Below are 27,875 nucleotides of genomic sequence, written 5' to 3'. Positions count from 1 at the left end.
TTCGGTTTTCCCATTGCTGCTTTATTTGTGCTTGTTTGCAAAGGGGGTTAGCAAGACACACATTTTGTTTCTACTTGTAGGTATAACACACAATCATAGGTAAGCTTATGTGCTGTTCCTGAGTAGAGAGTATCCCTCTATACCCTTACACAACTCAGACTGGATATATTAATTAGTTGTGAAATATGTTCGTAGACTGACACATGCAGAGATTTAACAGCGAGAAATTAGGGACGTTATTCACTTGTTATGCTGCCTGGATCAATGGGTATTTTTGTGTGATGAGATTGTATATGCAAAATGTTCTTGTTATTCCTCATACACTATGTGTCTCATATCCACTGCATATTAAAATGAAATTAAGAATATAAATTTTGTTCTTTGCTAGACACTCTTGCTGATTTGTTAACTTTTTGCCATAGGGTCTTCTAAACTTATAAGCTGCAAAGATAAATGTTCACTTCATAACTCTGAAATTCCATCAAATATACTGTACAAATACTGAAACAAAAAAATACTTCTGCATATTTAAGAACATAACACAAAAGAAAATGATGCCAATAATGTAAAATAAGAAGTTTCATACAGGGCTGTATAATCAGCTGGCATTTTACAGCTGAGATAATACACTTTGTTTGTGAAACAATGAATGTTCTCAATTTATTTATTTATTTATTTGCCAGTCTCGACAATGCATCCATTCTAACATGAGAGGTAATTAGAAAAAAGAGTTAAAACACAGAGAACAAATACTGTTGCAAAAAAAGCCCACTCGCTGCTGCAGTCAATTGAAAGACACTACTAAATGGTACTGCAGGGGTGTTGTGAAATCATAGAATTAATTTGTAAGAAATCATTTCCACTGGAAACTGTATTTTAAGACAAAAACCATGAAGTGTTAAGTCAGGAGAAGTTGAAGATTCCTTTGAGATCTAATTTGCATTGCAAGCAAGCTGAAGCTCAAGATCCAAGTTCTGAAATGCAAGCTACAATGGAAACATTTATTTTTCCTTCTGAATGGCCTTCACCAAAGCAGATGATTTTTCCTAGATTGCTGAAGGAACAAATACTGCAGTAACAGAAAAGTCATTTCTTATGAAAAAGACGTTCAATTTTGTCTGCTGCGTGAAAACAAAATCAAGAGACAGTACTATACAAACAGATTTTTCCAGAGTATAATCTACAGAGACAGACGAACTACAATTCTTGCCTATGAGATCCAAAAGAAAAGGAAATTTACAAAGAAATACTGGTGATTAAAGGTGCACTTAGTGATCTAAGTTCAAAGGCTTTATACGATTGCATCTACTTCTAAATAATTTATTTTCTGATGTTCAACATTTGATCAAATTTGGATAGAAAATATAGAAGATATTTAAAGTCCTAAAGTTCTAATAATTTTATTATTCTGAGAATCTCAGGGAAAAGAGGGACCTCAGAATCAATAAAATGGAATAAATATTCACCCACTTTAAGAGTTTGCAAATACCTGTAGCCTGAAAATAAGCAGGAGGAACCAGTCATAAAAATACATCATCTTTGGAATAACTGAAATGTTTTAGGACAGGTTCTACCATTGGAGTGAGCAACAAATGGATACAAGCTCTTCAAGAACAACAGCCTGGGGAAAACAAGGAGGAAAGACTGTCTTTTACGGGATGGAGCAGCTTGGATATATGGTCTCCTATGGATGGATGGCAGAGAGCCTGTAGGTCTGGATCAAAAGATAGGTCTGTAAGGGAGTCTTTGTTGTGGGCTACTGTTACAGAGACCCCAGGTGGGAAACAGAGACTCAGAAAAACTCAACGATCTTTCTGGTCACAGAGACACTGCTCTTGTGGGGGATTTTAACCCTCCTGACATCTGCTGGAATGACAACACATCAGGACCTAGTTAAAGAGAATTCTGGTGTCTCTCAGGAAATACAGGCTGGATGGAAATAGCAGGGTTGATGCACAGGTGGATTTGCAAGTCACAGGAAGAACCAGTGAGGGATTATCCAAACATCTCTGGATACTTTTTGTGAGCGTTGTCTGTAGCAAACACGAAATCATGGAGCTCAAGATCAGGCAAGTGAGATCCTATGGGAAGAAGACCCAAAGTGCAAACCTCAGAAAATTGGTAGATCTTTAAAGACACCATCCTTCACCCCAGCACTCAGGAAAACAAACAGAGACAGCAGGAAACTAGTTTGGCTGATCAGGGAAATCTGTGATGGAGCTTCAGTACAAAAAGATAGCCTACGGAGGTACAAGAAACAATTCAGGCATACATATATGGTGTTGGAAAAGCTAAAGCAGAGATGGAACTGAGACTTGCAAAGGGTATCAAGAGCATCAATGGCTACCAGTACATTAGCAGCAAATGGCTGAAGAAGGGAAATATGGGACCATTTTCCACAATGGGAAAGAGATTTAGTGAAAGCAGAAATTAGTAAGCCTGAGGTATTTATATTTTCTCTGCTTCAGAACTCTCTGTCAGAGTCAGGCCACTGTGCTTAGTCGAAGGGTTCAAGAAGAACTGTCAAGCAGTAAAACAAGTTGCACAGAGTTGTTTCAGTTTCCATTCTTAGGAGGATTCCAATACTGGATAAACTGGATAAAGACCTGAGCAATCTATTCTGAACCCATGGCTGACTATGCTTGGAATAGGTTAAACTAGAGAATTCCAAAGGTTTCTTCCACCTTGAATTATCCAATGATCCTATAACTTGTTGAAAAACATGCTGGACAAATATAGATCTTTAAAGTCAGTTCAGAAATAAATCTGTTTACTCAGCTAAACCAAATACCACATGCTTACCAAAGAGGTGAAGCTACTGAAAATAACAGTCACAGTTTTACTTTTCTATGCCATGGCTGTTTGCTTCAAATACAAATCAAAACTCACTAATCAACTGGTATATGATTTGACATATAGACAAAGAAGAAACCATTGTTTAATAGACTTCAGATGTCATGAAAGAATTCAGTAGAAGAAATACCTCTGTCTGGAAATTTCACAAATCTTCATTAGTCTTATCAAAGTTAAAACATCTACGAGATAAACTATTTTTGTACGAGGTCTGCTTTTAATAAAGACGGGTCTAACTTTGACTTTACCTATAAATTCAGTTTTTTAATTTTAGGGATAGAAGAGAGATGAGAAAGGTTGAAGAATAAATCCTCTTTAGGATTCAGATGTGTCAGTAAATAGTTTTCTGAGGATCTTTTTGATATACAACTTTGAACTACGTCCAGGTAGTTGACAAAATTCAGTGTAATCTCTATGGAGAAAGAGTTATACTTTTAAATGGGTTTTTATGGGAGTTGATGACCATTCATTTGCTTTCATGTGAAAATCCCAAAGTCAGTTTGTCCTTACAGTAATATGAACAACTGTAAATGAATAACCAGGCCAACAAAAAATGAGTACTGATTACTTGTATTTCTGTCATTGCTCACTAGATGGCCTCGGCGTCACTGAACTCACTTTCGCTGAGGTCGCTATTAACCTCTCCCTAGTGAACTTGATGTGATAACACACAGGGTGAGACTGTCCCTAATATTGTGTTTGGATAATACCTGGGAGAAGAAAAACAAACAAACAAACAAACAAAAAGATGAGAAAATTACTCTAAGTTCTTAGTTCTTTAATGTTTTTTCTTTCTGATTCTTTTCTAGTTTTAGTAGTGTAATAATTTTCCTGCAAAGAAATAAGATTTCACCAGCAAAACTTAGCCCTGCACAGTAAGACAAGAGCAATTATAGTAAGAAAGGCCCCCCGAGTTTTGGGTTGGACTTCTAAACAAAATAGTACCTTTGGCAAAACAGTACGGAATACCATTCATTCTAAGCTACCCTACAATCAGAGAACATCAAAACAAAACTACATAGAACAAAACAATACCCTTTTTGTTGTTGTTGTTGTTGTTGTTGTTGTTGTTGTTGTTGTTGTTTCATTCTCTGCCTTATGGACAAAACACAGCTACTTCTGAGATGCTAAACAATAGCCAGCTTTGTTTTAACTAAATATATCCCAGATGGGAGTGTCTGCGTGAACAAAACCCTACATTTGGTGCACGGATTTTAAAGGCTAGTATATCTTTTAGAGATAGCTGGTTTCAGGGGGGATCTGAAATGGCTGCACACCAGTTCCAACCTGCCCCCCGTTCAGATGTAAAGCACCAATGCACCCATGCTCTTCCAATCTTGGTCCTGCATCTCAGCTATGGGCTAAAGGAGCTCTGCTTGGTCGTATGGTACCACCTCCATCTACTCTGAAAATCATAATGGAATAAAACTTTAGAAGATGCTGTATATTTAAAACCTTCAACAGGGCTAAAAGACTATTTTCCAGAAAATCACTAACTGCCTTCTAGAAAAAGTGTGTGGTTGAGCAATACACAGTAGGATGCACGGTAAAACTCGCAAGTTTGAGAAGTAAAATAAACTGAAGACACAATGCACCACTAGGTGGCAAAACAGTGTTTCCAATGTTGTAACCCTGGCACCGAGGTTCACTGACACGTTTTAGAAATGGTGTTTGCTAAACCAGGGTAGTTAGAAGTAAATAATGCTTTGTAACCTTGAAGTGTGATTCCATTTGTGGGAAAACCACCAGACTATGGGTCTGCTGACTTACTTCGCACTGTTACTGATAGGATTTCTCTTATTCACAGAATCATAGAATTGTAGGGGTTGGAAGGGACCTCCAGAGATCATCGAGACCAACCCCCCTGCCAAAGCAGGTTCCCTACACCAGGTCGCACAGGTAGGCGTCCAGGCGAGACTTGAATATCTCCAGAGAAGGAGACTCCACAACCTCCCTGGGCAGCCTGTTCCAGTGCTCCGTCACCCACACCATGAAGAAGTTCTTATGCACATTTGTGCGAAACTTCCTATGCTGCAGCTGATGGCCGTTTCCCCTCGTCCTGTCTCCACACACCGCTGAAAACAGTCTGGCCTCACCACTCTGTGCCGCACACCTCAGATATTTATAGACCTGGATCAGGTCCCCTCTCGGTCGTCTTTTCTCAAGGCTAAACAGACCCAGTTCACTCAGCCTTTCTTCATAGGGGAGATGCTCCAGGCCCTTCACCATCTTTGTGGCCCTCCGCTGGACTCTTTCCAAGAGATCCCTGTTCTCTCACTAGTCTTTAGCAGAAGTCATTAGACAATACCTGCATATTTGCACAGCTTTCCATTTATTTCCTTCTGACATCATGAGCTTGATGAGACAGCTGGCACTAATCACTTACAAACAAATACTTGCAGACTACAAGCCTTCTTACACTTTGCCCCATGTCACGGAGTATAAAATGGAAACTAGTCTGAGCTCAGAATAACTAGACACGTATGAAACAGATGAGATAGAACCGTCAAATTACTTAGATAGATACTAGATAGAGCTTATGTAATATTTTAAAAATGCCATGAAATGAAATACAAAAATGTTTGGTACTACAGGATATACAATGAAGATTTCCTCTACAAACTTGGATGCAATCCTGCACTTTGTGTGGCTGAGCAGCATCACCTCCCTGCACTACGAAGAGTCCTGGAGTCAGGCCTGTAACATGCAAGCACCATGCTGCAGGAAAGTGATAAAACAGCTGCAGTTAATATCTAACCTGGATCTTGAACAAAAAAGGCATTATGTGGCATCTGTGAATAATGTTAAGGACCTGGGACTTACTCTGTTCTCTTGGCTTTTAGCTGCTCTGACAATGGTGACTTTTCTGTCGACATTGTTCTGCCAACACTGCTCTGTTCCCACCCATTCCTTTCCAGCCTGCCTGTCCACATTTCTCTGTTCCCTTCTTCATAGTTTCTATCAGTCTTGGACCTTTCTGGTATCCATTCCACCCACTATATTCTCCATTATAAGCCTGCCTTTAGCTGCAGAGCACTTGGCTTTCTAGAGAAATACCAGAATTTAGTAAACCTACAAATTACAGATCAACCTGCAAAAGGAGAACTGCACTACACCTGGCACAAATCACCAAAGGCCAAACTCAGCTTGCTTTGCTTCTGAACCTTTGTCCATTCACTAGGTTATCATTTAAAGCAAAGAGCAGGATTGAGCTTGGTCCTCTTCACAGGATGCACCCTGCCTGCCAGTGAGATGCCAGACACATGGCAACCAGTACCAACCAGACGCTGACTCAAAGAGCTTTGGTCCCAAAACCCTCTGACATCTTGTCCAAATGATTTCCATTCCGTTAAATCATCAGAATGCTCAAAGAAGACAATAAAATGTTTTAAATGTATCATGGTCCCAATGGGTATCCCAAGGGACATACCCCCTCAGCTCTTCAATGCAATCTTTCCAGTGATTACTTATGGGTCTGATGTACACACATCGAGGGCTATACCCCACATTTGTCATGAAATAAGATCACTGACAGATGAACTGTAAATGCCGAAGTGTGATGTAATGAAATGTAAATGCTGAAAACCAGGAATAAGAAGTCAGAGTGAACTGGCTGGAAAAAGAAAAAATAAACTCCACTACTATAAATAATTCTTCTGTACTCAATTTAAACTGGCTGTTAATTCTGCAAATTCAATCAAAAATATCAAAATTTATTTGTTGCTTGACATCTGTCGGTTTGTACTATGAATCTTCTGTAGTAAACAATTTAATTCATATTCAATTTTATAACTTCAGTCTTTGAGGAAAATTCACTTTATATTTATATTATAAGATCATTCAGCAGTGCAGTGGGAACAGCCTGAGGCTGTACATCCTGGTACTGACCAGCAGGTATGAGTCCCTGCACATTGTTCTGATTTTGAGGCAAATTCTCTTTAACAGATCATTTTGAAGGAAACATCAATGCATCCAAAGGGCATCCTCTTTTTTATTTTTTTCCTTATATTTCTGAACTTGATTCCAAAGCTTAAATATATGTTCATGTAACAGAAATACATGCTTGTATTGTTATAGAGTTCATGGTTGAAATCTGACATACAGCTACAATTGTTTCTGAGAAAACAGTTTACATGATTATGGCATGGTATGTAAATTGTTTTCGGCATATTTTCTACAATTGTTATATATTCCTGCCAATATGTTTCCAAGAAACAAGTGGGAAAACAACCCAAACACTGATAAAACTTAGCTATCCCCAGGCTGAGTCCCAGGAACAGAGAAATTGATGCTATTCGTGGAGTCCTGACATTACAGAAAATGATGGGAGTGAGAATGCAGTAAAGACTGCACTGACAGATACGGAGTTAAATCAGTCAATATTATTATACATAGGTTGAAAAGTCACATTTAAATCCAGCGGAGCCCTCCTCATGAGGATATACTATTGGAGAGTGTTCTACTTTGAGCAGGCATACTGAATAATAGGAAGAATAAAATATAAATGAAATAAAGAACAGACCTGTCTAGAAATAATATTCACAGCATGGTGACTGAGCCTGATATTTTCCTCAAAAAATTTTCTTCTACTCCCAGTAGGGCAATATCCTTATAAAGGCTGCAGACTGAAAACGCAGATTGTATTCTGACTTGACATCTAGCACAAAATCAGCTCACCAGCAGAACAAGGATGCACTGAACTGAAATTATGTTAATGGCAGAGAATGGTGGTTGTGATATACTCTTGGCATTTCACTGTCTGATATAATGCATCATTATCATTAGGTGATTTGTGTAGAAGCTGTCTGCGTTTCAGTGCTCCATCAATGAGCCTATGGAACCTAGCAATGATTAAACTGTGGGTGGTTGTCTGAGCCTCGGAGGCAATGAGGTTACAGCTCGTATTGATTACCAAAACTGGAGCTGTTGGCCTGACGTCAACCGTAAGCAGCTTTGAGTAAAATCAATTAGTACAGTGTTGGTCAGAAAGATCAAGAAAGAATCCTGAAGTCATAAATGTGGTGAGCAGCCAAGCTGAGATCCAGCAGCTAAAAGCTTCCCTTACCTGTGCTGCTGTGTGTGCCATAACGAATCTCACTTTAGCACAGGAGTGGTCACCTCTCTGACACATCAACTGCTGCAGGCTTCTCAACTACAGCTGTGTGAAAGTTATTCCTACTCTGAATAATCACACCAAATTGTTTTAATAGACATATTTGTGCTTATAACTCTATGCAACTCTATGGCTAATGTAATGCTGCATGCAGAGACAAAATAGTGCTCCTTAGAAGTGGAATGCTTTCATTAACTGAAATGATAGAACACAGAATAATGCACTTTTCATAGTTATTCAGGAGTAAGCATTTCTACAGGAGTTAACATTTATTTATTAAAAATAAGTCGAGTTGATGCTTAGATATATCATAGACACAGTATTTTTTACAAAACTGATAGCAGTCATAAGTAATGCCAGCTGCTGGCTTCTGCCAAACATCATGGTCACATGCAGAGCCTTAAGCTGACCATGTCAGTTTACTGTAAACCAAACACACCCCACAGGCCTCACCTTGTGAAAGCATTTGGGCTGCAAAGCTGTTGTATCTTATCAGGACAGGATCTCTGGATTCTTTGGCACTGTGGCTGAAGGGGACCATTTTAAATATATATATATATATATATATAATATTAGCTCAGATACTTGGAGTGAAAATTATCAGAAGAATTTCATCTGTCTGCATATTTCTGTACTAATTAGAATTGCTTTGAACGATTTAGATTTTTCTCATAGAGCTTGCCAAACATTGTTTGACAAAACTACTTTACATTTATAGAGAAAGGCAATGACCTATAAATATAATGCCCTAGAAGAGAAGTCTAGCAGCCTTGAATTTTCCATCCTACTGCTGGTAGCATTCCAGACGAGGCACATGTCATGCTTTTCATACAAACATATAAATCAGTTACAAACTTTAAAACATTCATTGCCTGACAGAACAGGCATCTTGAATTTATTTTATTTCCATAGTTTGCCTGTGGGGTCGATACTCCCTGAAATTACAGACACATGCATTCACACGCACTCATACAAAACACAGCAGCGCAGTCCCTGACCACCCTGCAGCTGCAGGCTGTGCACTGCCAGAGATCAGCTGCAGACCTACAGAGCTCACACAGCCTCAACTGGGATGGCTCAGCATTCCATGCACCTCTTTCTCTAAGCACAACCAGCTATCTCACCTACCTTAACTATTCTCCTATCTTATATCTTAACTATCCTCCTACCTTAGAGGATATTTGAAAAGACGTGATAGAGTCAGCTATTCCAGCTGTATTAGTAGCTTTCATACTTGCAGATGGGCAGCGAGGTGCAATCAGCACTCCATTCGTTTCCCAGATAACTCCTTTTTCTTCCCCTGGGACTGGAAGCTTGAACAACGCCAGGTGTAAAAAAATATTAGCTTGCTCTTCCTCTGTATCTGTAATGAAGTAAAGACAATGTTCTCAGTTCTGTTCTTCCTTGTACACACTTAGTTCACAGAAGAAATAACATTTTCTAAACTGTAAAGCTGAAACATTTCTTTGGGCATGCTGTCAAATCATCCATTTGAACTACTGTCAGCCACTGTTGGAAGCTGCACAATATGCCAGTTGTTTCCATTCGACAGTTTACTGTGTTCAATAAGAATGAACAAGGGAAGTAAAGATGCTATTGTGTTTCAACTCACACAGTTAAATGGAATAAATTATTCCTGTTTTCAGTTTTCCCTTTGCACTTTTTATAGTATAGAATTATTCACCTCAAAGTTTGCCGTCAAAGTACACAGCACCAAAAACACAGTTGGAATAAATCTGTACTGCTGTATTTATACCAGTGGAATTTAGTTTATTTGTACAGTTGGTAATTTGCTCACAGTAACTGTGCCTAGACAATGGTATCCATCATAACTCGATGTCATTAAAACATTCTAGAACACTGCCCATGCACATAAAAAAAATTATAAAACACCTTGACATTAGGTTATTTTTTTGTTTGTTTTTGTTTTTCTCCAGTGGAAACACATATTTCAATGAGAAATAACTCTGCTTCTGGGGTGTATTGTGGTATTTTGTAACAGAGCTGCATCAAGCTACAAATTCACTACTTCCACTGCTTTACTTGTTGGATTCTACACAGACCTATATTTCAGCTTCATTTTTTCAACCACTTTCGCTTTCATTTGGGTTAAGTAGGACTCATCTCACCTAGCCCTTATCACCTGCAAGTGGAACAAGCTGGGAGAGCCATGCCTGGTTTCCTTTGTAATCAGTGCAAACAGACTGATAAATGTAGAGGGTGACTCATCTAATCCTAAAATGGTTGAACACAGCAGGAGATAAATTGCCTTTTGGAAGTGCTTATCTTTTCCATCGCTTGTTAAGGAGGTAACACCGATCCAGTAATTTCCTTAGATTGGATACCTAATGTCTAGGTAGTTAAAAGCAGAAGAAATTCTTCATTAGCAACGAGAGCACAGTTTGAAAGCAATCGATCTCTGAGGCAGCAGAGATGCCAGTCTGAACTGGAAACTCGCCCTTGGTGGGGAGACTGTTGCCATGTGGTGCCCTCCGGACTCCAGCAGTCCCAGGAACAGCTCACATAACTCAGCACCAGCAGTGTGCTGCTGCAACTTCTAGTGGGCCACAAAGGGATTGGGACAGAGGGAAGGAAAGTGCAAAAGTCTGCGCTGGGATACACCAGGTTTCACTGAACTGTGTAACTCTAGCTCTTAGGGTCCTGGGGGAATTTGATTATTTTTTCTGTAGGAACAGAATTCTACAATGCTCACATCAGCTACATGTCAATATGAGAAACTTCAAGTCATGTATCTCCTCTTGATACTTCCAGTGTTAAAATGCAGACATGAGCAGTTATAATATTTCCTATTTCTTACTTCATAATCTATCACATCCACTTCTGTGTCTTCCACCAAATTTCTCGGGTAAACAGTATCTGTTGGATCCAGGCATTTCAGTGTATTACTGAACACAACAGTCACTACAGTTTATTTGCAGTAGGTTATTGCATTTGCAGTAGGAAAAATTAATGTTTGTCAGCTTCTCTGCTGCCATAGCCAACATCCTCTGATCAGAAGGACACTAGGAAACAACAGGGAGAAAAATGGACTGGAGGCAAATTTTTCACCATAGGTCTGCCAGTTGTGTTTCCAATTAATTGAATTAATGGTATTATTTTACAGAAGAGTGACAAGGAATTCAAATGTACTATGAGAACTCAGGCTATAAACTAATGGAAAGGACAATACAATTTCTTGCAAATAACAGCATAAATTGACAAAGATGCCATGTTGATTACCTACAGTTTGAGTGAGTGAGTAGGACAGAAGAGATGGGAGGAATCTGGGGCTCCCTCAACACTCATAAACCCTTCAACATTCTCATCTTTCTCCCCCTCCCACCCTGCCAAGAAGACCCTCTTATTATCCTGGGACATGAGACATGGCCAGTGACTGAATCAGAGCCGGGTTACAAATCCTAGGGAAGTTGGCATAAAACTGCTCAAGTTCATAAATTAAAGCCATCTGATCAAAAAGAGAAAAGTCACTAAAGGAAAAGTCTCATGCCTATGTAGTGAAAGATGTCAAGCTGCTGAAATACAACTGGAAAGTACCTTACCCATCTTCACATTGTTTCTGCTGTTCCGTATCAATCCACTGTGGGAAGGAGCTGTATAACTATACAGGAACATTGAAAAAATGCAGATTATACTTTTGTTACACTCTATTCTAATTGACAGCAGAACAACGATAGCCATTTCTCCAGGATTTTGTAATTTTTTGAGAAACAGAACTAATGAGACTCTCCAGAATCAATATTGGCACTTACCAGTACCGGCCCATTTGCGGCACGTATCCCTTATGACAGTAACTGCATCAAGTGCTTCTGTTAATAAACCCCATGTCACTTGCCCTATTATGTATTATTGAATGATCTTTCTCCAACATATAATTGCTTTCCAAAATCAGCAGGTGATTTGTAATATTGTTTGATTGTATCCCTAGGAGCTGGCTTGTCACACCAGCCTAGATTTTGTTGTTTTCAGTAGCATAGGAGGAAACAAACTGGGTAAACGGAGAGGTTAAGTGTTCCTACAATGCACAGGCAGTAAACCTAGAGGGATTTCGTGATAAACTGATTCTCAGAGAGTGCAATAACATAAATGACCAATTCAAACCCATAGAAGCAGCTGTAGGTTAGTGAAAGGTCTCATGATTGTCTGTCTCATTTTGAGCAATAAATCATTTCCTGATGTTTCCTTTATGATTAATTCTGTAGCTTTATCAGTTTTTAGCGACATTTGATTTCTATGTCCTTTTTAAAGTTTCAATATAAAATCAGAAGCTTTTTGTCAGATTTGGTTGTCACTCCTCATTCCTACTTTTCATCTGTGTCTGTTTATTTACTGAATTTATTCCACCTACCCTCCAGCTATTTGCTATATATTGTCTCCATAGCAATCCCTCTTTTCTCTCCAGTACAGAAGCAAAAGAAGATGCTTGATAATTACGATTTTAGATGCAAGGTGCCATTTGAATGTTTTCAGGAGTGCAAACAGCAGGGGATACGGCATTTCTGACACTTTACGATAACATCACTGCGTGATTTCTTTTTTCCATATTCATATTTCATCAACCATTTGCGAATTCTCATTTTACTTGGTTCAATTTAACATTGGTTATGCTCACTTTTAATAAAAATGAACTTTAAAAACTTAATAATACAGTATTCCTCTCTTCAGGCTGCTTTCCTTATGCAATTTTGCATTTACACTGTAAATCTTTAGAAGACTTTATGAATTACCCTTCCTAAATGTGAGAGGGAAAATCACTTGCTTAAACTCCCAAGATAACAAATGAAAAGGACTTTTCCTCCTCAAAACATTTGCCATGTCTTTTCTATCATTTTAGCTTTTTTACAAACCCAGTATTGTTAAGATAAGAGGCCCACTTAGAAATTTTCTTTCAAGAACCAACAACAGTATGTGTCTTTTTTCCTCCAATGATTCAAAACTAACCTCATATTTAGGAGAAAAAAAATCTTTTTTTTTTTTTTGTGTTTGTGTGGTAAGAACATCAACCAATAGATTCTGCTTCCATGTTCAAACAGGCTTTGTATAGTGACAAAAATGACACACTACATTTAGAGCTTATTATAACAGAGAAAACTGAGTATTGTAGACATGTACCACTGCTGCTAGAGAGCAACTGAAATACAGTGATGACATTATGCCACTGTGAAGTCTTTTTTGTAGAGTGAATTAAGTGTGGATAACTCAAAAACACAATGAGTTTTAGGTTGTGCCTTCAATAGCTTGTAGTCTGGAGTGAGCCTTAACAAAACACTTATGTGTAGAAACATGGCAGCAGGGGCAGACAGGTTTATACATAATAGTCGTAAGGAGTGACTAAGCATGGGAGAAGTTTGATAGAAAACATAATTACTTAAATAAGGAAAAAGCAATCTATGCCCCATCTCCCACCCAAAAACTAAAAACAAACCAAATCAAAACAAACAAACAAAAACAAAAAAAAAAACAACCAGCAGTATAACATTTTACAACAAAAAAAGAACCACAGGTGAAAATTAACTAGAGACCATGACCCAAAATTAAATTCAATCTGCATCATATGATCTACTTTTGAAATGCACAACTAAGTGTTCTATCACTAAACACTATAGTTATTTCTCAAGTTCTATAAAGTTTCATACAATCAAACTATAGAAAAAGTATATTTGTAAGCCTGCACTTTTTTCATGCTCTGAGGTAAAGTCAATTATCAGATATATCTGTTCAGGTTGCAGAAAGCAAAGGTAAGAACTGGGAGAACGAAGACCTGCCTGCTATAAGTGAAGGTCAGATCTGACACCATCTAAAGAATCTGAAGGTGCAAAAGTCCATGGGACCCGATGAGATCCATCCATTCTGAGGGATGGTGGACAAAGCTGCCAAGCCGCTATCCATCGTATTTGGAAGGTCATGGCAGTCTGATGAAATTCCCACTGACTGGAAAAGGGGAAACATAACTCCCATTTTCAAGAAAGAAAAAAAATAAGATCCAGGGAACTACAAGGCAGTCAGTCTCACCTCTGTGCCTGACAAGATCATGGAGCAGATCCTCCTGAAGGCCCTAGGGCACAGAGAAAATAAGGATGAGGTGATGAAGGGACTGGTATCTTATGATTCAAAAGGTCTTTATTAACCAGTGAGTGCATTAAGCAAATTTAAAGAAGGAACAGTTCATCTGTCGGGCTCTTGTCTGTTCATCTTTCTGTCAAAGAGCCATGGTTGCTTTATGCTTTCTTTGCATCTTTTTGGCAATGAACCAAGTCAATAATACTTTCAGAATTTACACATTTCCTACTATAGAGGACCACTTATACAAGGAGAGAGTAAGCTTCTTCAGTTAAGGATCAGATATCAGAGTTCTGCAAAAAGATGGAGCTCATTTATTTCTCTTCTCTCCCTAGCAGTGTGTCCACACAAGTGCCATAAGGGGGGGGAATATGCTTAGTGGAGGAGAATGTTTAGAAAGAAACTACTTCTGATAAAAAGATTTAACTACAGTTCATCTTTTCTGTTATTTAACAGTAAGAAAGGCTCCATAGTAGGGTTAAAGCTTAAATCTCTCACGAATTTACTGTGTTAAGAGATGGAAGTATTTGGGGGATAATTTCCAGCCTACTTTAGCAAGGCTTTCAAAAATAATAAAGTTCTAACAAATAACAGCCTCAAGAGATTAATTAGTTTCAAATTCAGGAAAACCAGGTTGGTAACAGACAACAATGGACAATTTAATTTATAAATCATTTCTTATTAACTAATAGTTGTTCAATCTTTTGAATCAAATTTAATTTCTATTATTTTCAGACTGAGTCTTTTGAATATTTTGAACACACAGATTGATGGTATAAATCTTGGCAAAAAAAAAAAGAAGTAGTAACCAAAACTGGCTATCCTCAAAGCAGAACAGACTGCCTGTCTTTTTTCTTTTTATTATTCAAGCATTAAAAAAAACCCTTTTATGATAAAATTCTCCACCGTAATTCAGTCTATACATATTAAATACAGGAACCTGAAGGCAAATATGGAAATCCTATTTTAATACAACTTATAATTCACTTCTTAATAACACTACTATGAAGTGTTTGTATCGATAAACATGTTGAGGAAAAAAAAATCAGAATGAATAACAAAATACTGTCTTCAATCACGCAAAATTAAGATATTAATATTTGCAATGGTGATTTGTATAAAAGTTTACTTATTGATGTATATGAACACAATTGTCTACAATATTGTGTAATATCTATTGGGAAACAGAAAGGGTCAATTATTCTCAAAAAAAGGACACCAGAAAACAATCATTAATTTCATTAACATTGTTGTTTTCAGCTTGCAAGTGAAATAAAGAATGTAAAGGATGACCATAAATTATCCTCAATAGGAACAGGTTTCACTTTGGGTTACAGTGAAAAAATGATAGTAGAGATAGCAAGCCTGTAATATAGCTCCCCTGCAGCATATTAAAAATATGTTTGTAAAGCCTTTGGCTTTGGAAGTATAAATTCAGTTCAGTGAAATGCCACAATTCCATGTAGTTTAAGACTTTATTACCATTTGGAGTAAAGAAAATTCATGCTGCAGCAACGTTACTGATGCATGTGTATTTTATTTTTACAGATAGATTCTTGATGGTTTTTTTTTTCAGTGAAATTATTGTTTTGGCCTAAGGAATTGCAAATAAGCATTAACACAAAGCACCAAGCAATGATTTTTGCAACGGAAAAAAGAAGAAAAAGATAGGTGGCAGCATGCCAGTAAAAAAGCTATATTACTTAGATTAGTGAATTTGGTACCCAAAATATTCCACAGTTATTTTAAAGACATAGTAGAATATTTCTTAATTAAAAATACACATATTAAATACAGAAAAATGCCACATACATATATATGCTAGATGTATATTCCAGATATATCTACCATTTCATAAAACATATACAGTCACAGCAAATGTATTCAAACAGGCATCAAAGTTCGAAGAACTCCCAGACTCATACTTAAGCCTTTCCCAATCTCCTGATTAGCATTTAGCTTTCAGATTGAAATAAAGATTTCTAAATTTGGATTTAATTACATGGAGAAATAATTGGCATTCTGAAGATGAAAACTTTTTCGTCTGCTTTTTGTTTGTTTGTTTGTTTCAGTTTTTAGATAAATGTGATTCTCATTTTGTGCAATGCTGAACATTTTAGTGTTGGCTGATCATGACCCATCTGCATTATATAACTGTCAAAAGCCTGCCTTGGCCTTGGATCATGTTGAAAGCAACTATTGTATAGAGGGTCACTTGTCATTTTTATGTAACTGTCCACAGAATGCCTTAGTCCACATTTAAATGACTCTATGATACAAAATTTCTCCCAGCATTCAATCAGGCTTTTGTATTGCTCTGAAAAGACCCTATTAAAAAGCAGAAATGTATGAATAGAGAGAATACCCCACTGCCTGCTTCAACCCACTAGAAGCTGTTGCATTCTTGTGAATAAACTACACACATACATATATATATGCACACACACACACATATAAAGTTAAAATGAAAAGGTTCAGTATGAAAAATAATATTTATATTCAAACAATCTATGCTGATGTGACCATAGCACAATTCTTATTCCAGAGAAGACTTGTACAATATCTTTATTGTTCTTCATCCCTGAAATCTAGGTTTTTGGGTGTCTTACTGGGGCCTTAAATAGAGCATAATCAGCTATGTATGCTTGTAACTGTTTTGTAGGGTGAACATTATAGAGGCAGATACACAGATGCAGACCTTCCAAGCTGTGCTGAGGTGCCATAGGAGCTGGAGACTCAGCTCTGCCATCCAAGCATGGCACTGCCCATAAGCCCTCATTGAAGCAAGGCAGCGCAAAGCTTTCCTTCCATGGCTCTTTGACAAGATCACATCGAGGCCATTTACAGTCTAATTACAAGAGATTTGTTACAGTTCATTTCTAAATTTCTTTATGATGGATATGCTGACGTGAAGGGATTATAAAAAATGGATTACCTAGTTTGATTTTCCATATAAAACTTGTCATCTGAGATAAGTAAGTTCCAACAGTCTTCTCAGTGCGTGGTATGCGAGGATTGCTCTGAATCCCAGCTATGCAGTGCCTTCTGAAGAGGCTGTCCAAGGTGAAGTTAGGCACACTGCAGCCAGCTCCTTCTGTTGGCTCTCACATTCCTTACCATTTTTATTAGAGAATTCTCCCCAGTCATTTTTATGACTGTTTTTACATTTGACTAGTTTTACTCTGACGGTAGATTTTCAATTTCCTTTTATGGTAGTTCCACACTAGCTCTTTAAATAGTATTTCAATCTTAGTTTAATCAAAACTTCAAGAAGAAATAAATATCTGTTCGTGAACTTATTCTTTGCTTACCTACATAAATATCACACACGTGTAATTATATGTAATAAGTACGTAATCTTTTTCCTCAGCATTACATTACATATTTTCATTCGTTTCTGAATACAGCCATTTCTGGAGTCATTACATACTACAACACAATAAATAACTCTCTATTCTTAAGCATAGAGTTTTGTGTATGGCTGAAATAAAACATCTTCTCAGCAATGGTCCAGCATTATAATTGTTCTAGGTCGTTCTGTACAAATGTGCTAGACCCATAATTAGTTATTATAGTTATTATATTAGTTATTATAATAATTTGCCAGCCCGTGTGTCATGCTGATGGTGACTGGAACATTTCCCTTATGAGGAAAAGTTGAGATACCTGGGACTGCTCAGCTCAGCGGACATTGAGCAAAGATCTTATCAATGCTTACAAATATCTAATGGGCAGCAGTCAAGTAGATGAGGCTAGGCTCTTTTCAACACTGCCAGCAACAGAACAAGGGGTAAGGGGCACAAACTGGAACACAGGAATTTCTGTCAAAACATGAAAACAAACTTCTTTGAGGGTTGCTGAGCACTGGAAGAGGCTGCCCAGAAAGGCTGTGGAGTCTTCTCTGGAGATATTCAAAACCCACTTGAATGCTTTCCTGTGTAACTTATTGTAGGGAACATGCATTAATGGAGTGGGGGTGGACTAGATGTCTTCAGAGGTCACCTACAACCCCTACAATTCTGTGCACAAGCATTATCAGCTATGGTATGATATTTACTTCAAAGATATCAAACAGCATGTGAACAGAACAGAAATTAGTCCTGTATTCTGTAGAACATTTCCATAACAGTTAGTTAGAATCTGGACATCATATTTAAATAATGTCATGAATGACAAAATTACACATCCATATAAAGAAAAAATATGTACATCTAAAAAAATCTGTCATCTCACCTTCAATATCTCTTAAGTATCACAGATAAAGCATATTGCTGCGATTCCTATTTGAATGTCATGAAATACTTAGTCAAAAATTGTACAGATTTTCTCTATATTTTTCCAGAAAATAAAATCCAGAAAAATGTTGATTTGAATTAATTTTATTCCTAATTGTTAGTTCATAAGAAAGTGAATTGTGCACCTGTTTGTCCAGGATGTTTTCAGGCTAATTGGCCTACCGTAGTATGGGCTATCTGGGCAGCACTCATTCATTGTTAACATCAGGTTTATTTCTTACAGTATTTCCGTGTGTATCAACACATTGTCACTTTCTAAATACAGTAATACCAGATCGAGTTCCGTAGGAACAGAAACCTGTAGAAATGAACTGCATATGTATTAATTCAACATGGTTCGGAATCTCACATGAAGTATAAAAACAAAATATAGATGAAATGTACACCTATTCTATCAAAAACAAGTGCTGTGATGGGACTTACTCTCTTTGTTTCAATACTAAAGGTAGGCACGTAAAAATGAAAGAGAAGGCCTCCTTATACTGAATGAAACCTACCAAATAGGTTAGTTCAGAATCTAAAACTATAAGAATATGTTAAGTTTGTTTGGTTGTTTTTATTTTGGTGTATGCATGTCTGAAAAATACGGTTTGTGGGTTACAAACCACTTTGCATACCGTGTATATGGTTTTGGTCCAAGACAACTCTGGTGGAAAGCTGCCCATTGCTGGTAGGTCTATTTTGGAAGCACAGACACAAGGCTACAGCTCAGACCAAGCTTGGGAGACAAGGAACTGCTATGTTTCAAAGATGGAAACTTGAATGGAGTGGTGGAGGACCTTTCGAAGTTATTCTTCAGGATAGTCATTCGTATCTATTAGCAAACAAGCTGTTAGCAAGCATAAATGTTTCTCAGCTGAAACCATGGGCTGTGTGCCCTGCAAACCTCAGTTTTCCCATGATAACAAGCACTGTAAATCAAAGCAAGTGCCTGTAGTACTGCCCTACCCCACCCATGGGAAGCATAGCTGCTTAGTCACAGCAAACAGCACATTAGCAGGACGGCAGGTAAGCCTTAGCTCCAATTGACACATCTTTCTCAGTGCCTTCTGTCTTGCAGATGATGACCCATTTAGTAAGATGGGATATGCCTGCTTGTGCCTCAGTTCCCCATCACTCCTGAGGACTCACCCTCTTTTCCAGCTGCAACTCATTACTTGCCTTGGCTTGGTAGCTTGTCTCCTCTGGCTCTCACATTTTGCACTCTTTACAGTGACCTAGATCGTCTGAACATAATTCTGGTTTGCAATCTGACTCCCTTGTCTCTAGTTCCATTTTCTGTTTCTTTAACCAGCTAGGTGCCTTGTGGCCTAGTCTGCGCTGCTGACCTGGTTTGCCTGACCTCAGATTGACTTTCTGTCAAAAGCACAGATCTTCAGGGCAATGGTCATTCTGCATACAGCATTAGCTTCTGCAGCAACAAACAGTACTCAGTCTTTCCTGTTTAAATTCCTGATAGCTCTTTCTCATCTAAAAACATTTCCTGTTTTTTTTCCCCTTGGACACTTTTATCATTATACAGTTTTCTTAAACTGGGTTCCTCACATTCTTTCAGCAATGGCTCACAACTCAGTTTTATAGTTTTTCAATTAAGAAAATAGCTGGATATTCCAAATGCCTCTCATGAGAGAGGCTGAAAACAGCATCTACTTTCTTGGGAATAAAGCCTAGATCCTGGCCAAAACTCAGCATGGTGAGATAAATTGCATGGAACAGCTTGCCAGATTTTTCCGACAGGTGATCTCATGACACAGAGAATACTAGGAAAGAGAAGAGATAATTTTCTTAAGTAAGGTTTTTACTTATCCATATATATATATATTTTAACCACTTTTCAGTTAACCAAAAAGTTAACAACAGCATTTTAAACATACAACAGCATTCTTTTGAGTACAGTTGATTCTGAATTATTAGTAATGCTGGCAGAGCTTAGCTAATATATATAAAGTTCACAGCTAGCCACAGTATTTTTAAAACAAAATATTACTGAAAATATTTTCTCATTTTACAAATAGAATTTATGCCTGTTTCATAGTTATACTTTTATATTTGTGTTACTTGATTTTATTCTGCTAACACAACTGATTCCACAAATTTTATTCTTGAAAATAAGGAAAAAAAATGTCAGAATCATTTACTTATTTTGTGGAATTTAAATGATGGAAAAAAACAATGGATCAACAGAACGCTCCTAGGCAAAATTTAGCTTTCAAATGGAAGATGACATTCAAAATATAACTCATACTACCAGACACCATTAGATATAATGTATTATTCAGCTGAACATAATGGTATTCAATTCACAATGATAGTTAAAAATTAATAACTTTGTAACCATTCATTTTTTTGCGTTCTGCACAGATTAAAAAAAAAAAGATCTAGTTATTTTTAAAGAAGTAGCAGTCCATTATTTCTAAAAGCTTTAAGGACATTAAACATGTAAACAAAGAAGAGAATTAATAGTGTAACTTAGGCAACTTGGACTAATACGATATTAATATAAAAGTGGAGTAACTGCCAAGACAAACAAAGTGAAATGTAACCCAGTGCCAGGCGTGTCTGCTTGTTCCTGTTCAGAAGGTGAAGGAAGAAGAATTAGAAACCATTAGTTCCACTAATACAGCAAATACCTCATTTGCTCTGAATAATAATGAATTCCCTTTGAATCAACAAAATGCAACCTATTTTACCAATGCATCAGAGACTATCCTGCATATTTATTTGCATCTCTGTGATGATAATCTGCTTTTTATTTCTTTAGGCCATTGAAGAAAAACAGAAATGAAAAAATTACTTAGATCAAAATTTTAAAGAGATGGAAATTAACTCATGTTCTGATTTTGAGTCCTAAATCAGAGAATATCTTTTCTCCAAAGACATGCAGAAGAAGATTTTAAACAAAAAGTTATAAGGACTTTCTTCATTTATGCAACAAAACAAGTGTTTTCACACTAAAAAAATAATATAATGAGTGTCAGTATAATCTGTTTAGATAAGCAAGTCTTAATTTTGCAAGATGTCAAGCACTTTGGCTGTAGATCAAGCATAAACTTAGATACATGCATAACTTCAAGCATTTGAGTTCCAACTGGGAAATTCTGGCTGTACTGATGAACAGTACAATAAGCTGAAGATAACATTTCTATCGACTTCAGTGGAGTCAACATCTGAACCATGAACTTTGTTGTTAGTAAAAAAATAAAAAAAAAAAAATAAAAAACACTGCTTAATCCTAAAATTTGTTGGTAGAGGTAACAATTTTTATTTAGATCAATTGGTGCAGCTGAAAAAAAAAAAAAAACAAAGCTTTACGGCACAGTTTTTCAAAAGGAGCAGAGTTGAAAGCTAAGCACAAGCTAAGAGTAAAAGTAAGCAGAGATAACAATACAATTCTTTTTGTTTCTGTTTTTTGTTTTTGTTTGTTGATTGAATCTGGGATCTTGTACAAAATGATTAGGACTATTCTGAAGATTGAGTGTACACGTAAGCATGAAATCATGTCTTCCTTCTGACATACCTGATATTGCTGCACATTAGAAATAATCAAAGGAGATGGGCAGTTCTAAGACTTTGTTCCTTTTCTATTGTTAGTAATCAAGAGAATCCTATAGAGTCACAGCAATAAAATGTCAGGTTGTAGCCTGTCACAGAATGTCATTGTGCCTGTAGAGGAGAAGGACAAACCCACTTTGATAAATGTTCCAAAGTTAAAATTTTACACATTGATCAATACTCACAAGCAATATTCTTACATGGAAAGACTATCACCATAAGCAGCAGTAAAAAGTTTGGAAAAATAAAAAAGAACATTTAGTAAAAAATTACCATTTACATGCTAATGTCACGTACATTTAATGTAAAAGAAGTAAAATCATATTTATTTGATAAATTGGTCATAAGCCACTCCTTCAATCATTAAGTTTTACAAGGTATTTATTTAAAATCACTAGTTAATGTCAAAGGCACTGAATCGCCACAAGTCATCATTCCTGTTTTTCATTTTGGTGTTTATATGCTTTGTCAACAAAATGGCTGCTGAATTTATTGTATATTTCTAACTAGAAACTAGAATCTTGCAATAATATTTATAGAATCTATTCATCAGAATAAGTGATGTAATAGGTAATTTTCAAATGTGGGGAAAGCAAACGGATTATTCAAGCTACCTACCTACTCACAAGAGCTGCCTTTTATAGTACATCTGAAGACATTACATACTGCAACCAAAAAGCTGTTCTATTTTCTTGGACTCAGCACTTGTATAGGAAAGAAACGGAATATCTACATAGTTGTTTCACTCACTATATTCTCACAAACCTTGAATAAATTCATTTATCTTAAAGTCGTTAAAAACACATCAACCCTTTACGACTTAAGAATCATCTTTATAGGGATCAGTATTTTTGCATTAACACTAAAGTTTACTTCCTGCAATTCAAAGTAGTCACTCCAAAATAAAAGATTAACAAAAACTTTGCACAAGCAGAGTGTTATATAATCTATAATTGTTGCTGATGTAGCAACTACATATGAATATACACATTCCAATTTAAGGCATGGATCTAATTCTTACTCATGGACAACACTGTTAATAAACAAAACAATGGTTCAAAGTGCTCTTTCAATTACTGTGAAAGAATTTAAAGTTTTTTCTACCTACGTGGAACAAAGAATAAACAAATCCCAAAGGGACACGTATTTCGCAGTATTAGCTGATTTTTTTTCCTGTTTTAATTTATGTATAATTTGTTTCTGCTATGTGTATACTAAAGGAACAAAACTCTAAAGTACTAGAGTTCTTGTGCAGGCATCAGCACTATGGAAATAAGTGTGCATCTTTGTATGTGTCGCTCTTTTACAAGCTAATACAGTATTTATTAATAACACTCAATTGTTCAGTGAGTTATTTTATTTATTTATACCATGAATTCCTTATCATGATTAGTTAATTTGCAGCTCAGAGTTTGAATGGACAGGGTTTATGCAGTTTATTTTGCTAGAAATATTGAGAATTAAATCAAACAAGATAATCTTTCGAGACTATGCAGATGGAACAAAAAGAAATCCACCTTACTAAACATTTTCTCCTGGCTCTAACACATTTAAAAACATATTAAAGGACCTATCTGAAGTATCTCGAATGTTCAAATCGTCAGCTTATAGGTAACTCACACAAGTTATTGGAAGCCTGATCTTTTGGACAGGTTACAAAACTTCAATTAAGTGTCAAATACTCCTCTGCCCCACTGATGAGTTTTCATGTAAAACACATGTAGTCCACTTTCAAACACCTCTGGATTACACTGCATGCGTACACAAAGCTGATTCTCCTCTCAGATTAGTATAATTAGTATTGACTTCATTAAAATTAACAGAAGACTTACTGTATATTTCAGGGTAGCAGTGATTACTAGGTCACATGTAGTATCTGCTAACTTACATGGCATACATTTCGTCTCCGTTCTAGCAGCACCACCCTCACACAATATACGTGTTTGAATTTCCTTGCAATCTCCCAAGGCACTGACTATAATTATTTCCATCCATTGCCTCCATATTAACAGCAGCTTCTGTATTAGCGTGCTGACAAACTGCAGATTAATCAATTGAGTTAGTGATCAGTTAATCATTGTTCAGCCATGGCTTTACAAAATTTAAAAAAAAAATTTCTTCACTGTTCCAAAAAAAAATCTCATTTTGAATTAAAGTGTCCAAAATCTTTGTAAGGTCATTCACAGAGGTATTGCACATTGCATCAGAAGACTGTCCTGTCACTAGTAACACAGCTGAGCAGGGACATTGCTAATTAATACCTAAAGTCTCCACTACCTACTATAGATTTGTATTTGCAGCTTACCTTTCGTGTCTACTTGACAGTTTACTCATCTTTCTAAATTTCAAATAGTGCAATGTAATTTCCTACCATTGATAATGATTTGCAGCCACATGGGATCACAGCACCACCGAGGATGCCCCTATAGTAACCTAGAAAAAAGGGAGGGTAGTAGAACTGTTAAAAAAAAGTCAAGAAACTGTCTAAAAACAAAACTTTAATATACACACTTTAAAAGTGAAACAGTAGTATGGAAGAGGGTATCTTGCACTGGAATTCAGTAACATTTTGTTTTCTTAGCACAAAAATAAGTAAATTATATAAAATGTTATTTGTGTTTTTTTTTTTTTCTTTCCCCCAAAAGACCTTAAATTGGTCTTTTCCCTTTTACAAAGATGGTAACAATTCAAATTCTTGTCTATCTTCCTCTGCTTCCATAACAATTGTGTATTTGGTTTCTCAGATGTGATTTTGCATACATTATCTGATTAAAAACAAAAGAGCGTAAAGGTGTAAATTGGCTGATTTTAATTTAAATCTGAAAAACAGCAAGTTTGAAGGTTTCTGAAATGTCACCCCCACTATACACTATTGTATCAAACATAAGAAATTCTATCTATCAAGCTCATGCAGTAGCAGCTGAAGATAATCTTACTAAAATTGAACCTAAGAGCAGGTGATGGGGACTCAGATGGTGGCCATAACAAACCACTGCTATTTGTCACTAAAGCAAGCAAAGTAACAAAATCACTCCTCTCTCAGAAATGCAGCTGCAAAACACACACATAGCTTCTGACCATTCCACCAACTTGTCAGATGAAGGGACAAAGCTGTATAGCTCTAACTTCAGGGATGCTATTTCATGTAACTACACTGCTGAACAGCAATTCCAAACAATATACTAGAGCAAATAGTTTCCTGACATTTTGGAATAAAACATAGATGGTGTATTGCTCAAATACAGACAATATTTAAATATTTAATTATAGTGGTTTTTTTTTTTTTTTTTTTTACACTAGAGTATTTCACATTAAAAGAAAATACTTAAGTACATCAGAAGTGAACCTCTGCCACCACATAAAGATCTCTGCTGGCTCCAAGTGTAGATTCAGACCTCCACTGCTCTACAATTTAACATTATGTAAGGTATTATTTGTGGAAAGCACTGTATGGACAAACTTTTTTCTCAATATTGGCAAGAATAATTAGCACAATAATTATTCAACCTTTCTGGGCTCTGTAAAAGAGTATACATTATTCTAGGGCCCTGAAGGCTTCTACTGATGGAAAGCAACTCTGCAATACAATCGAGTATCAACTGAGGAATTACTTAGTATGTAGAAGTAAACAAATGAGATTGATGAATATAGCTGAAAAGATCTTTCTTTCAAAGAATACTGCATGAAGAAATAGAATCAAAGAATCACAGAATGTCTTGGGTTGCAAACCATCTCATCTAGTTTCAACTCCTCTGCTATGTGCAGGGTCGCCAACCACCAGACCAGGCTGCCCAGAGCCACATCCAGCCTGGCCCTGAATGCCTCCAGGGATGGGGCATCCACAACCTCCTTGGGCAACCTATTCCAGTGTGTCACCACCCTCTGTGTGAAAAACTGCTCCTAATATCTAACCTAAATCTGCCTTGTATTAGTTTAAAACCATGCAAACAGTTTTAAACAAACAAATAGTATTGTTGAATCATAAGTAACATGTAAAGAGTATTTCTTCTGCTCCTCTGAAATTAAAAATCCACAGAAACTGGCTGCAACGAAAAAAGTTATGTTCTTCTTCAAAAGGGTGATAAAAACGTAGGCCTACTTCATCCTGTATGAGTATGGATGTAGTGAAAGCATTAAATAATCAAGAAGGGAATAGAGAGATTCAAGACAGACACTCATAGTCAAAAGTACAAAAATATGCACACTGGGTAAATAATTACATGAAATAAAAACCATACAAAGTTGGGATGTCCCTCTTGTAATATCTCAATCCATATAACACCTACCTCTTCCACTCTTATATATTTCCACTTACCAAAATCTCTGTTTACTGCTTTCTTATTCATTAACCTGTACACTTTCACTTGCTAGTATCCAAACCACACGTTGTTTACTTCACAAATCATTCTTTATCCCTTATTTCTAAATCAGAAAACTATCCCAAAACTTATTAATTTTCCTGCCTCAACTTCATTTTTTTCCTGACTGTGCCTGACTGTTCAGTAGCATGCAGGAACTCTTCAGGAGGGCACAGGACTGGTGGCAGAGAAGCAATTAATACCTCTCAGCTGCCCAGACATTCTTTCTGGAGGTAGCACAATGAAGAACAGCCAGACAAAATGTTTCAGAGGCCTAATAAAGTCTTGCAAGCTAATGTTTCTCAGAGTTTTTTTTAAGAGAGGGTTGCACAAATGCTTTTAATAAGAAAGAGTCAAAATATTTAATTCATGGTTTAAATGTATTTGATTTTATGTCATTACTTATGGCTTATTCTGTCTAGCTTTCAAAGATCTATATAAAGAAGAAAATAATAAAATCATTGAATGGCATAACTCGGAAGGGACCTTAACGATCACCTTGTTCCAACCCTCTGCTTGGACAGGGTTGCCACCCACCAGATCAGGCTGCCCTGGGCCCCATCCATCCTGGACTTGAATGCTTCCAGGCACGTAGCATCCACAGCTTCACTGGGCAGCTGTGCCAGCACCTTACCACCCTCTGAGTAAATAATTTCTTCCTAACATCTACCCTAAATTTCTCCCTTTTTAAACCTTTCCCTTTTGTTCTATCACTATCAGACTGAGTTAAAAAAAAAAAAAAAATTATGCCCATTTGTAGGTTCCCATTCCCAACGGAATGCCACGGTCTCCCCAGAGCTGAAGTTCCCAGACTGAACAAGCCCAGCTCCCCCAAGCTTTCTTCACAGAAGAGGTTCACGTGGCCACACTTTTCAAGCCTGTCCTGGTCTCTCTGTATGGCTTCCCTACTTTCACAAACCCTAAAGGCTCACTGGAGAAGACAAACCTGAATTTAACATGCTTGCCTTGTAGGCTCTTGCACGTGACGTTCTGACTGAAAAATATCCTAAAATTCAGAAAGTTTCGCCTCATACAGATTCTGTGGTGCTGTACTGGGTTTACGCGGCGACGTTTTGCGGCGGGGCAGCAAGGAGGAACAGGGATCGCTCCTGTGCCCAAAGCCGGGCAGCCTCCCTACATCGCACCAGTGCCAGCCGCCCCCAAGGGCCCCATCGCTGCACACAGCCGCCCCTCCGTCAGCACACAGCTCCGAGAACGGGTCTCGAATGGCTCTTAGCAGTGAGGCAATAGGAGGCGAAGCACGGCGGATGCAGACGTTCGCGGCCACGAGCTACCGAGGCCATACCTAAGGAAGTCGAACACCCCACCACGGGCGACTCTGTCTCCGGAGTAAACCTATAAGCATCAGCACAGCCTTCCCAGGGCGTTCCCTGCTCAACGCAATGGAACCTCTCGCGCAGAGCCATTTAAATTAGAATCCTCAGCGCCCCCCCCCCACAGCCAGGTGTGTAGAGCTGTGCGCTGACGTCACGCACACGCAGAACGGACTGAGGTCCGCGCCCGCATTTCCTTCTCTTTCTCCAGCCGCTCGATGCTGTACGCAGGCGCGCTCGCGCCCGCCCCGCCCTCCCCCGCGTGCACGCGCACGCCCCCTTCGTCTCCCTC

General features: G+C 37.4%; 1 long non-coding RNA gene across 2 annotated transcripts; it reads right to left on the bottom strand.

The window, feature by feature from the left end:
• Positions 1-27,724, bottom strand: LOC104915751 (uncharacterized). Of its 2 annotated transcripts, XR_014881184.1 has the most exons (6): positions 27,556-27,724; positions 24,263-24,324; positions 13,997-14,039; positions 11,527-11,585; positions 10,785-10,989; positions 1-9,329 (listed from the first exon to the last, which is right to left on the bottom strand). It is a non-coding gene; the product is annotated as an uncharacterized LOC104915751 (long non-coding RNA). The 2 variants fall into 2 exon arrangements; XR_014881182.1 differs by lacking the exon at positions 10,785-10,989.
• Between the last annotated feature and the right edge of the window lie 151 nt (positions 27,725-27,875).

This window comes from Meleagris gallopavo, chromosome 1 (assembly GCF_905368555.1).
Source record: "Meleagris gallopavo chromosome 1, MGAL_WU_HG_1.1, whole genome shotgun sequence".
Classification (NCBI taxonomy): domain Eukaryota; kingdom Metazoa; phylum Chordata; class Aves; order Galliformes; family Phasianidae; genus Meleagris; species Meleagris gallopavo.
The sequence above is the reverse complement of the archived record's forward strand: the minus strand, read 5'-3'. Positions and strand labels throughout refer to the sequence as shown.